Below are 8,408 nucleotides of genomic sequence, written 5' to 3'. Positions count from 1 at the left end.
TCGGCGCCCGTCGGAACCGTCCGCGGCGTCAAATCGTCCTGCTGCTGCTGTTGGATCCTGATGCGTCTGCTTGCTAAGCTTCGCTCCAGGCACAGGCCTGCGGAGGTTTTCACCTGCGGTGTTTTGCCGCTTTTTCTTTTCTTTTTTTTTCCCTTTAAACGCTATTTGCCTAGTTTCATTCCCTCCCGTCTCACACGTGTTACCTCTGATCTCAGCGCGCCGCAGCCCGACAGCGCTGCACGACTCGGCTCCCCCGCCCTGACCAACACGACGGCCGCCGCTCCGCCGGCACCTCCGACAGACGTCTCCGACCGACCCCGGCGCTCCCCCGGCGCTCCCCAGCTTCCAGCCGAAATAACCCCCCCGCCTTGTCAGCTGTCCGAGCCGGCAGCCCCGTTGCACTTTAAGTAACGCGAAGCCCCTCCTTTCTGTAGAGGCTTTCACTTTGCAGCACGTTTCCCCGAGGCTTAATCCTAATCGGCAGCAAAAGGTGCCGCGGAGGCCGGGATTTACGGTTCCTCCTCGTCCGAGCTGTCGGCCCGGGTGTCCGGCAAACGCCACCTCCGCGTCCGCGGGCTTTCCGCCGCCCCCCGGGTGCCCCGCGCCAGGGCAGGCAGCGCGGGAGGGGCCTCGGCCCCGGGGGCACCCCCGGCCCTGCCGCCTGCTCGCGCCGCCGAGATTCAGCTCTCGCCGCTGCACGGCAGGCTGCGAGCGGCTCCGCGAGTGTCGCGCGGGCTGGGACCTGCGCTCGCCCCTCGAGACATGTACAGCTGGTAGCAATTCTGCACTCGGAGAGGGCTGGGGAGAGCGTCCACCAGCCAGGAGACCCCGCTGGAGGCTCTTCCCTCCACCGAGCTCGACAGCAACGTTCGCGAGAAACTACAAGCGGGCAACGACCTTCCCTTCTTGCAGGAGGGACGGAAACGTCTCTGCCCTGGGCTGCCAGGTGTCGTTTTATATTTTCTATAAAAATTTACAGGGAACACCCAGATGGCCCCAGATGGCTGCGACCCGACCGGCACCCATGCGAGGCTGCAAGGGGTCAGGCAGCGGCGGGGCGGGCGAGCCCCGCGGGGTCGAGAAGCGGCTCTGCGCAGGCTCGGCCTGGCGCCGGTTACCCTGCCCCTACTTTCCGCGGTCACGCTGAGCTGCGGACGCGGGGGAAGAGCTCCCAGAGCTCCTCTCCTCGCTGCTGCCGGCGAGCCGCGGCAGAGACCGCGCGGGAGCAGGGAGCGCAGCAGGCTTGGCCCCTTCCCTCACTTTGTTTTGCATTTTCAGGACCCTAAGTTGTCATAGAAACCCAAGCCTGGGATCCTCATCAGCAACGTTTGCTCTCCGTGTCAGACGAGAGAAGCAGCTCCTCCGCAGCGCTGGCGCACGGGTGCAGGGCTGGGGCTCTCCGAGCCGCGCGCGCTTCGTCAGGGCGGGCCGCGCTTTCACCTGCCACCCAGCTGGAGCAGGGAAAAACCGTTCCCGGAAACCGGCCGCGGGGACCCAGCAGCCCCCACGGAGAGGAAGCAGCGGAGCTACGCGGCGCAGGCTGTGCCTTTCCCCAGACCCCAGTTACCCTCGCCGGTATCACGCGGGTGGCCCGTACGCTGGTACCGCGTTTCCAGGAACAGATCGGCTTTCCTGTTCCTTAGTGCGAGTTTTCTGCAGTAGCGCCTCTGAACGTGTAAAATACATCTGCTGTTCCGACCGTTACTGAGCGACGATGACGCGACCTTGGCACCACCGCCCGTGAGCCTTTTTGACCATCTCTGTCTCTCCCCAGAGAGGAACTATTTAATACATCATATCGAGCCATTCAGTCTGTCCATAAAGGAATTTCTGGCACTTCCGCTATCTTACAGTGGTTGCTGATGTTGGCCATGAAGAAGCATCTATACGCTCTTGTCTACAAGGAGGAAGCTGGTGACTGGCTACATGATACACGCTGGCCAAAGGGAAAAGAGATTGCTGTCTGCAAACGTACCCGGTTAGAGAAATGTGCCGTTCAGCAGGTTTAGCAAGATCTGCGTTCAGCAAGGGTTCAGCCCAAGGATGCTACCAAGGGGAAGAGACGTCAGCTCACAGCAGAAACTCTCGACTCGGCCACACGTCCCGAATTACATCAGCGCATAAATTGTTACTCTGGTGATGTAACGTCATCAGGCTAATCCCCAAAGTTGAGTAATCTTCTGTCACTGGGAAAACACTGGAAGAAAGCAAACCTGGACTGATACCTCCTCACTTACCCAGAACTACCTAATCCCAGTGAAACAAGTTAATAATATACATCAGCTCAATATCTGCTAGTTTTTATTAAACTCCTCAAATAACTTCTATATTATTTTCCTCCCTGCCAGCTCAAGCTGCCCTGATTCAGATGCTGGAAAGCTCCATCAAGAAAGGAGACATTTGTGGGAGATATTTTGTGAACAAACCCCAGGCTAAAACCTATTTGCTCTAGCTATCTGGTGAATTCTTATGAATAATGAAAACATTTGCTTAAAAATAAAAAAAACTAGGTCAGACCACAAGTATTTTCTGTGCAGAACAGGCTTAAAACAATTGACCAGACAATTTATACAAGACCACTTGAATGGCCCTTTCTGTGAGCATCTCATTGCAGCATCCGGGAGCTGCCTGGTGCACGACTACCCGCTGGGGCCATTCCCATCAGTTCGTGCTGCGCTGTCCACGCGAGTCCTTACCCGTATCCCTATCATCCCGCTGCGGATGAACAACCTTTTTTTCTTACAGAACTGCAACTTAATAAGTTTCTCCAGTAAACAAAGATCTGTAAAACAGTGATATTAGTTATTCTGTCTGACCTGCAACAGAAAACTGCTTTCCTCATGAAGGAAATCTTCAGAGCTGAGCTAGGGATACACAAACATACGAGCACGCCCCCACATAGACCATAAATAAATATATATACGTACATATACACGCATGCATGCCTCTATTTTGCATGCCTGAAAGCTAGAAATAATGTCTGGTGCTCAGAAGAAAGAAAATATTTAGTTAAGAGAGAAAGAGAGTTGTAAGAAGGTAAGACAAACACTATATATTTACTTTTTATGGTGTAAATGGAAAGCCCAAGCTTTCAGCTTTGCTGAATTATTTTACAGCATATCCCTGGCAGAAATTGAAAAATCTGCTCGCATCCAGCCCTCAATTATTGCACCTCGCTCTTCGTTGTGCCAAAATGACATCTTAAGAACTGGCAGAAAGATTTGCCGCTGAATTCTCCCTTGCACACAGGAAGACTGTTCCTCCTTTTTCAAAGGTGTTGGGAGATTTTGCAGCTTAGGTCAAAGTATGTTAATAAAGCAGTTGAATCTCCATATGGTATTTTGGCACTACAATGTCAGCTGCTTTTCAGACACTGTACTTTAATCATTTCAGACAGGCCCCTTTTAAATGGTTTGTTTAGTTTGCTTCGAGAATAATATTTGTTATTTGGTTTTCAGAATGACTAATAAATGAACTGTCTTTGCTCAGGGAGAATAATGCCACTTAAGCAAAACCTAGTACCGCAGTTCAGAGCTATTTAATAAGAAATACCTGTCAGTGTCAGAATATATTTACTGTGCATTAGCTTTGAAGAATTGCAGAATTAGTTTTCCCCTTGCTAAGTTTACTTTATGTAAAATGTAACACATGAACTGTGAATATGTGGACAGCAAACAGACTGTATCAATGAATTCATCCTCCCCCGGAAAATGCTGACAGTGGCAAGAGAAACACCTCCTAACAGACAAAACTGACACCATCAAAAGCGAAACATGTGACAGCTGCCAAGGATCCTTAGCCTACTGCCTCCTTTCACTCGCTTAAAAAACAAAATCAAATCCAAAAAAACCACACTAGCCTATTTATCCTCTTGTTTAATCCAGGAGGAAAGCATCGGCATAATTAAACGCTTTTAACCTTTTGGTTTTTAACCCACAATCAGGATTCAGCAAAAGAAAACCAGGGTACGTGGGAGCGTGAGTTCTGCTTCACTGCTCTGACACAGTTCACTGAGCCTCCTACCCTACCTCCTGCGGCGGCCCTCGCGGAAAATAATCCTGTGTCTGGAGAGACTGACGGCAGGCGGCTTCTTCGGCAGGTCTTTTCCGTCGTTAGCGCCTATGATTCCAGGAAAGCAAACAAGATGTAATGAACCCAGCGAATCGCACCGTACCGCGCTCGCAGCAGAGGGGAGGGGGCATTGCCGCTTCCCAGCAGCGATCATTTTTCACCCTGAAGCAGGAGATGCAAAGCGAGAGATTTTGTTTTACCATCCTGCAGTCGCTCTGTTTCTATTATTCATGCAGCGGCGCGTTTCCTCTCGCAACCCAGGTACCGTCTTTGACTCTCCTGCCATCTGGGGCAGCTAGTGGTGAGGCTGATGGTAGGTTGCATGAAGCAGCAAGTTATTTACTTAGAAACTGTCTCTGTGGCATCTTGACCATCTGGAAAGAATATGGAAATGAGACTTTTAGCGAGATGGAACTTCTCAGTTGATAAATTAACCAGGCATCTCCAGAAGTAGGTGCAGCTGATAAAAGCATCCATTTCTAAGCACGTACCAGCCTGCACACACGTATACAGGTGTGAGCGTATGCAATTCCCCCATCTCGCCCATACATCTGTGTACCTAAGTTGGACTCCTGAAAAGCTGCTTAGGTTTTTAGGTGAATGAAGCCCAACTTCCAGCCATAAAATTCATGTGCAATGAAACGAGGGCCAGACGGTGCTCGGTTTTAAAGCCAGCTGTGCTGGGCATTGAAGTCCTGCTTCTCTCCTACCTCACAACCAAACCAGCTTCAGGAGGGTTGAGTTAGTGGTGTGGGGAAAGCCGGCTGCAAATGTCCCACTGCCCTGGGGAGAGCCCGGGGGCAGAGAGGAGGCTCAGCCATCAGCAGGAGAACGGCTTTGCAGCGCCTCACCCCATTGCATCGAAGGAGGAGAGCAAACGTGCTCCCTGGTATGGAGCAGCCCAAAGTGCTGCCCAAAGCACAGCACTAAAGAAAAGCCCAGTGTAGCTGGCAGCGGGCAAATGAATTTTGCAGCCTGGCACACGTGCGAGAACCTCTCAGCTCTTATGCCAGCCTCGTACTAATCAAAATATCAAGCTAGGCTAAAGTGGATCTGGCTTCCTCACGCATGAGTCATATCATTTGCTGATTGCCAGGAGCGTTCCCAGGAACTAGGGGCAGCAGGACACAAATCATAGCCGTCCTCCAACGGCTGTAATTTGCACTGGAGCTAGACGGATCGCCTAACTACCCCAAGATGGGACAATTAAGGCTGGCTTCAAGCCAGATGCAGGTTGCTGGGATGAGAGTATGGAGCCCCGAATTAAGCACGAGGAGGGGGGAGCCAAGAGACTGCATAGAAAGAGTTCACAAAATAGCAAAGTCTCTGAAACAGGCATCCTGTCTTTCAAATGCAAATGCCATCTCAAGGAAGGTGTTTTGTTCTGGGAGCCCCTCAGTACTGACTTTTAATCATTTGAGCAGAGAAAATACACCCTGGCATACCAACGCAGAGACAGCGCTCCAAAGGCTGGGCTCAGAGCGGGTCAGCAGTGGGGGAGATGCGCCGACCAGCGGAGTCAAGCCAGGGGCTCACGTCGGGCAGACATCCGCTTCCCGCACCCAGCGGGCTCGCGCTCCTCTGTACGCCCCTGCCTCGCCGCCTGCTACCTCCTGCTAACGCAGACCTCCTTCTTGCTAATAAACGGTAAAGCTTGGCAAAAGCAGTTCATGTTTCTGGTACCTGTTCTCCTTTCAGCACCACGTTGGAAAAGGGATGTCCAAGGCAGCAGTCAGCTGCTCCAGCGCCTGCTTTCTAAGCGTCCCAGTGAAACTTTTTGCGCGATATAAAGTTGAGTCAATACCTGGCAATCCAGTTACAAACTGAACTTTGTATGTATGTAACTCCACGAAGGGACCCAGCAGAGTTCATGGTGTTCATGAGCCCACAGCACCTGTAACGGCAGCGCGTGAGTGCAGACTGCAACGTCCTCTGCGACACGGGCCCTCATTCAGGTAAACTGCTGCCAGGACCAAGCTGCAGTTTAGTCGTATCTGTACGACGATAGAGCAAGAACCACTGTCTGTGAAGCTGCCCTTGTCTTCTTTCTTGGGTTGAAACCACTTGCGTGAGATTTTCCTCTTCAGCTGGCCTGTGGCTAGAGACCCAGCAATGGATGTGACCTCCAGAGCACGGAGGCTTTGTGGTTTCCTGGGAAGGCGTCTCACGGAGAAAGGGCTGCACGACCAGAGGCCACAACATCTGAGACACAGCCGGAGCCAACCTTGCGGTATCCTAGGATGATAAATGTAGCAGCCATCCCTCTATCAGCAGGTTGCTCTTCCAGCAAACTCTTGGTATGCCCGAGGTCTGCCAACGGTCAGCAGATGAGCTGTTTCCTCTTTTAAGGCTCTAAAAGTCTAAAAGGTCTCCTTCATACTGGCATTAATGATTTTTGTGTGCAGAGGGACAGCACAAGAGGAGCGGCAAAGCATCTGCCTCCAGGGCCATCATTTCAGCAGTGCAGTTATAGCAGTCACTTGCAATTTTTAACACTTTTCTTTAAAAAATATATTTTGCCTCTATATTTAGAAATGCAGAGAGCTCAGCGGAGCCCAGATGGCTCTGGGAAACCCATGGGAGCTCATAGGGGAATTTATTGGACATAATATTATGTAAACATGTATATATTTTATAGCCTGATATTGTTTTATGGGTTTTTTTTGTTAGTTGACTGAAAAATGTGACACACTGAGAAGAAATGAAAATCTGGCAAATTATCAAATGATTCTGGGTATTTGCACAGGATGCTGCTTGCAGAACCATCAGTGTTTGAACCTGGAGCGAGCAGAGATTCAGCCCTTGGGCTATTGCACCAAAGGCGCTCCATCGCGCCTCGTAGCACGCTCTTACTCTGTTGCAGCAGCAAAGTAGTACAAGACAACAAAAGCTGTTTGCTGGAGGTTCGGCTCTCCTCCCTTCGGCAGGAAATCTCTCACCGGTGCCTGCATCCCGTGTCCTACGGCGGCGTCAGCTGAGGCAGCTGCATCCTCCTGCTGAGCATCGACGAGGAGCAGCTGCAGGTTCTGTCGGAGCAGAGACGCTGCTGGAGCTCACGCGTCACGCGGGAGAGCCGCCGTCGCTGGGCTTCTCGGAGCCAGCGGAGGAATGTCCCCGCTGATTAAAGTCATCGGTGCCTCATCTGGAGATGGGCTCAGGTTCCCTTTGCGAGCATCAGAGCGCCCTGAATTTTTTCCGGAGTAGGAAAGGTCTGAGATGAGACCATCGCCCCTTTCATCCCAGGATCACAGACAGCAGCGCTCACTTTCTAAGAAACAAGGCCTTTCTTCTAAATCAATCCATAGGTTTAACTCCCAAGGCATTTACGGTCTCTGTGAAAGCAGGAATTAACCTGGGTTTCTTGAAAGGCAGAAATGTATCTAATGCTTTTAAGCAACACTTTAGAGACAGCAACGATCATGAAAGTGCTTTGACTTCCAGTTCCGAGAGAAACATTTTTCCTTTCAAATTAGCCTAATGAACTTTTAAAGGATCACGGAATTAATTAAAAGCCACGATGAAAAGCAGCTCTTTGTATCAGGTTGAATGAAATATTCTAGCACAGCTTAAAATGAAATCAGAGATGGGTTTCATTTTGATTAAAGAAACTCTCCTCCCTCCCACGCCAAACTCTGGAAAGCGCTTGGCTTACGCTGACCCGCAAAAACCTCCCTTCCTGTTTCTCCCTCGCCCGGTTCTCGCAGACAGAGGTCCTGCACCGGGACCGACTCTCCCCGTCCCGAAACATCGGCCCCGGAGGCCTCGGATCCGCCTAACGCACGGCGCTACGGCCACGGCTTCGCCGGCGGCCCAGGGCGCGGAGGGCCGGCTGGGAGCCCCCGGGCGCCCCAGGGAGACGGCCGCCGAGCGGAGCCGCCCGGGCCTTGAACGCAGCCGAGCCCCGTCCCGCTGCGCGACGCCGCGCGGGAGGCTCGGAGGCGGCTGCGACGGGGTGGCGCGGGAACGGGTGTCGCTCCCGAGCCGCCGTCCCCCTCCGCCCCGCGCTGTCCGCCCCGCGCAGCCCGCAGGCGGACCGAGAGCCTCTAATTTACCGGTACGGCAGTAAATTGCCTCCGATGGGGCCTTATCCTGCTCTCCTAACAGGCCTGGTAACGGAGCCTTTGGCACCGGAAAACACGTTTTTTACTCAGAGACCAAAAATTCCAGTTCCGCGCGTGCACGAAGCGAGCGGCTCGCGCTGAGCCCCAAGGACGCGGGGCGCCGTGCGAGCGGTAACTCCTCTCGCTGCGGTTACTCGCTACGCGGGGCCGGTCGCTGCGGCGGTCCGGGCCCCCGCGCTACACGCGCGCCCGCGTAACTTGGGCGCCCCAAGGGCG

At 52.7% G+C, this 8,408-nt stretch overlaps 1 long non-coding RNA gene across 1 annotated transcript; it reads right to left on the bottom strand.

The window, feature by feature from the left end:
• Positions 1 to 3,901: 3,901 nt before the first annotated feature.
• LOC134144014 (uncharacterized) lies at positions 3,902 to 7,798 on the bottom strand. The gene is made up of 3 exons (XR_009959260.1): positions 5,755 to 7,798; positions 4,272 to 4,445; positions 3,902 to 4,119 (listed from the first exon to the last, which is right to left on the bottom strand). It is a non-coding gene; the product is annotated as an uncharacterized LOC134144014 (long non-coding RNA).
• Positions 7,799 to 8,408: the final 610 nt, after the last annotated feature.

Source organism: Rhea pennata, chromosome 9, assembly GCF_028389875.1.
Source record: "Rhea pennata isolate bPtePen1 chromosome 9, bPtePen1.pri, whole genome shotgun sequence".
Classification (NCBI taxonomy): Eukaryota; Metazoa; Chordata; class Aves; order Rheiformes; family Rheidae; genus Rhea; species Rhea pennata.
This window is presented reverse-complemented; position numbering and strand designations above follow the sequence as displayed.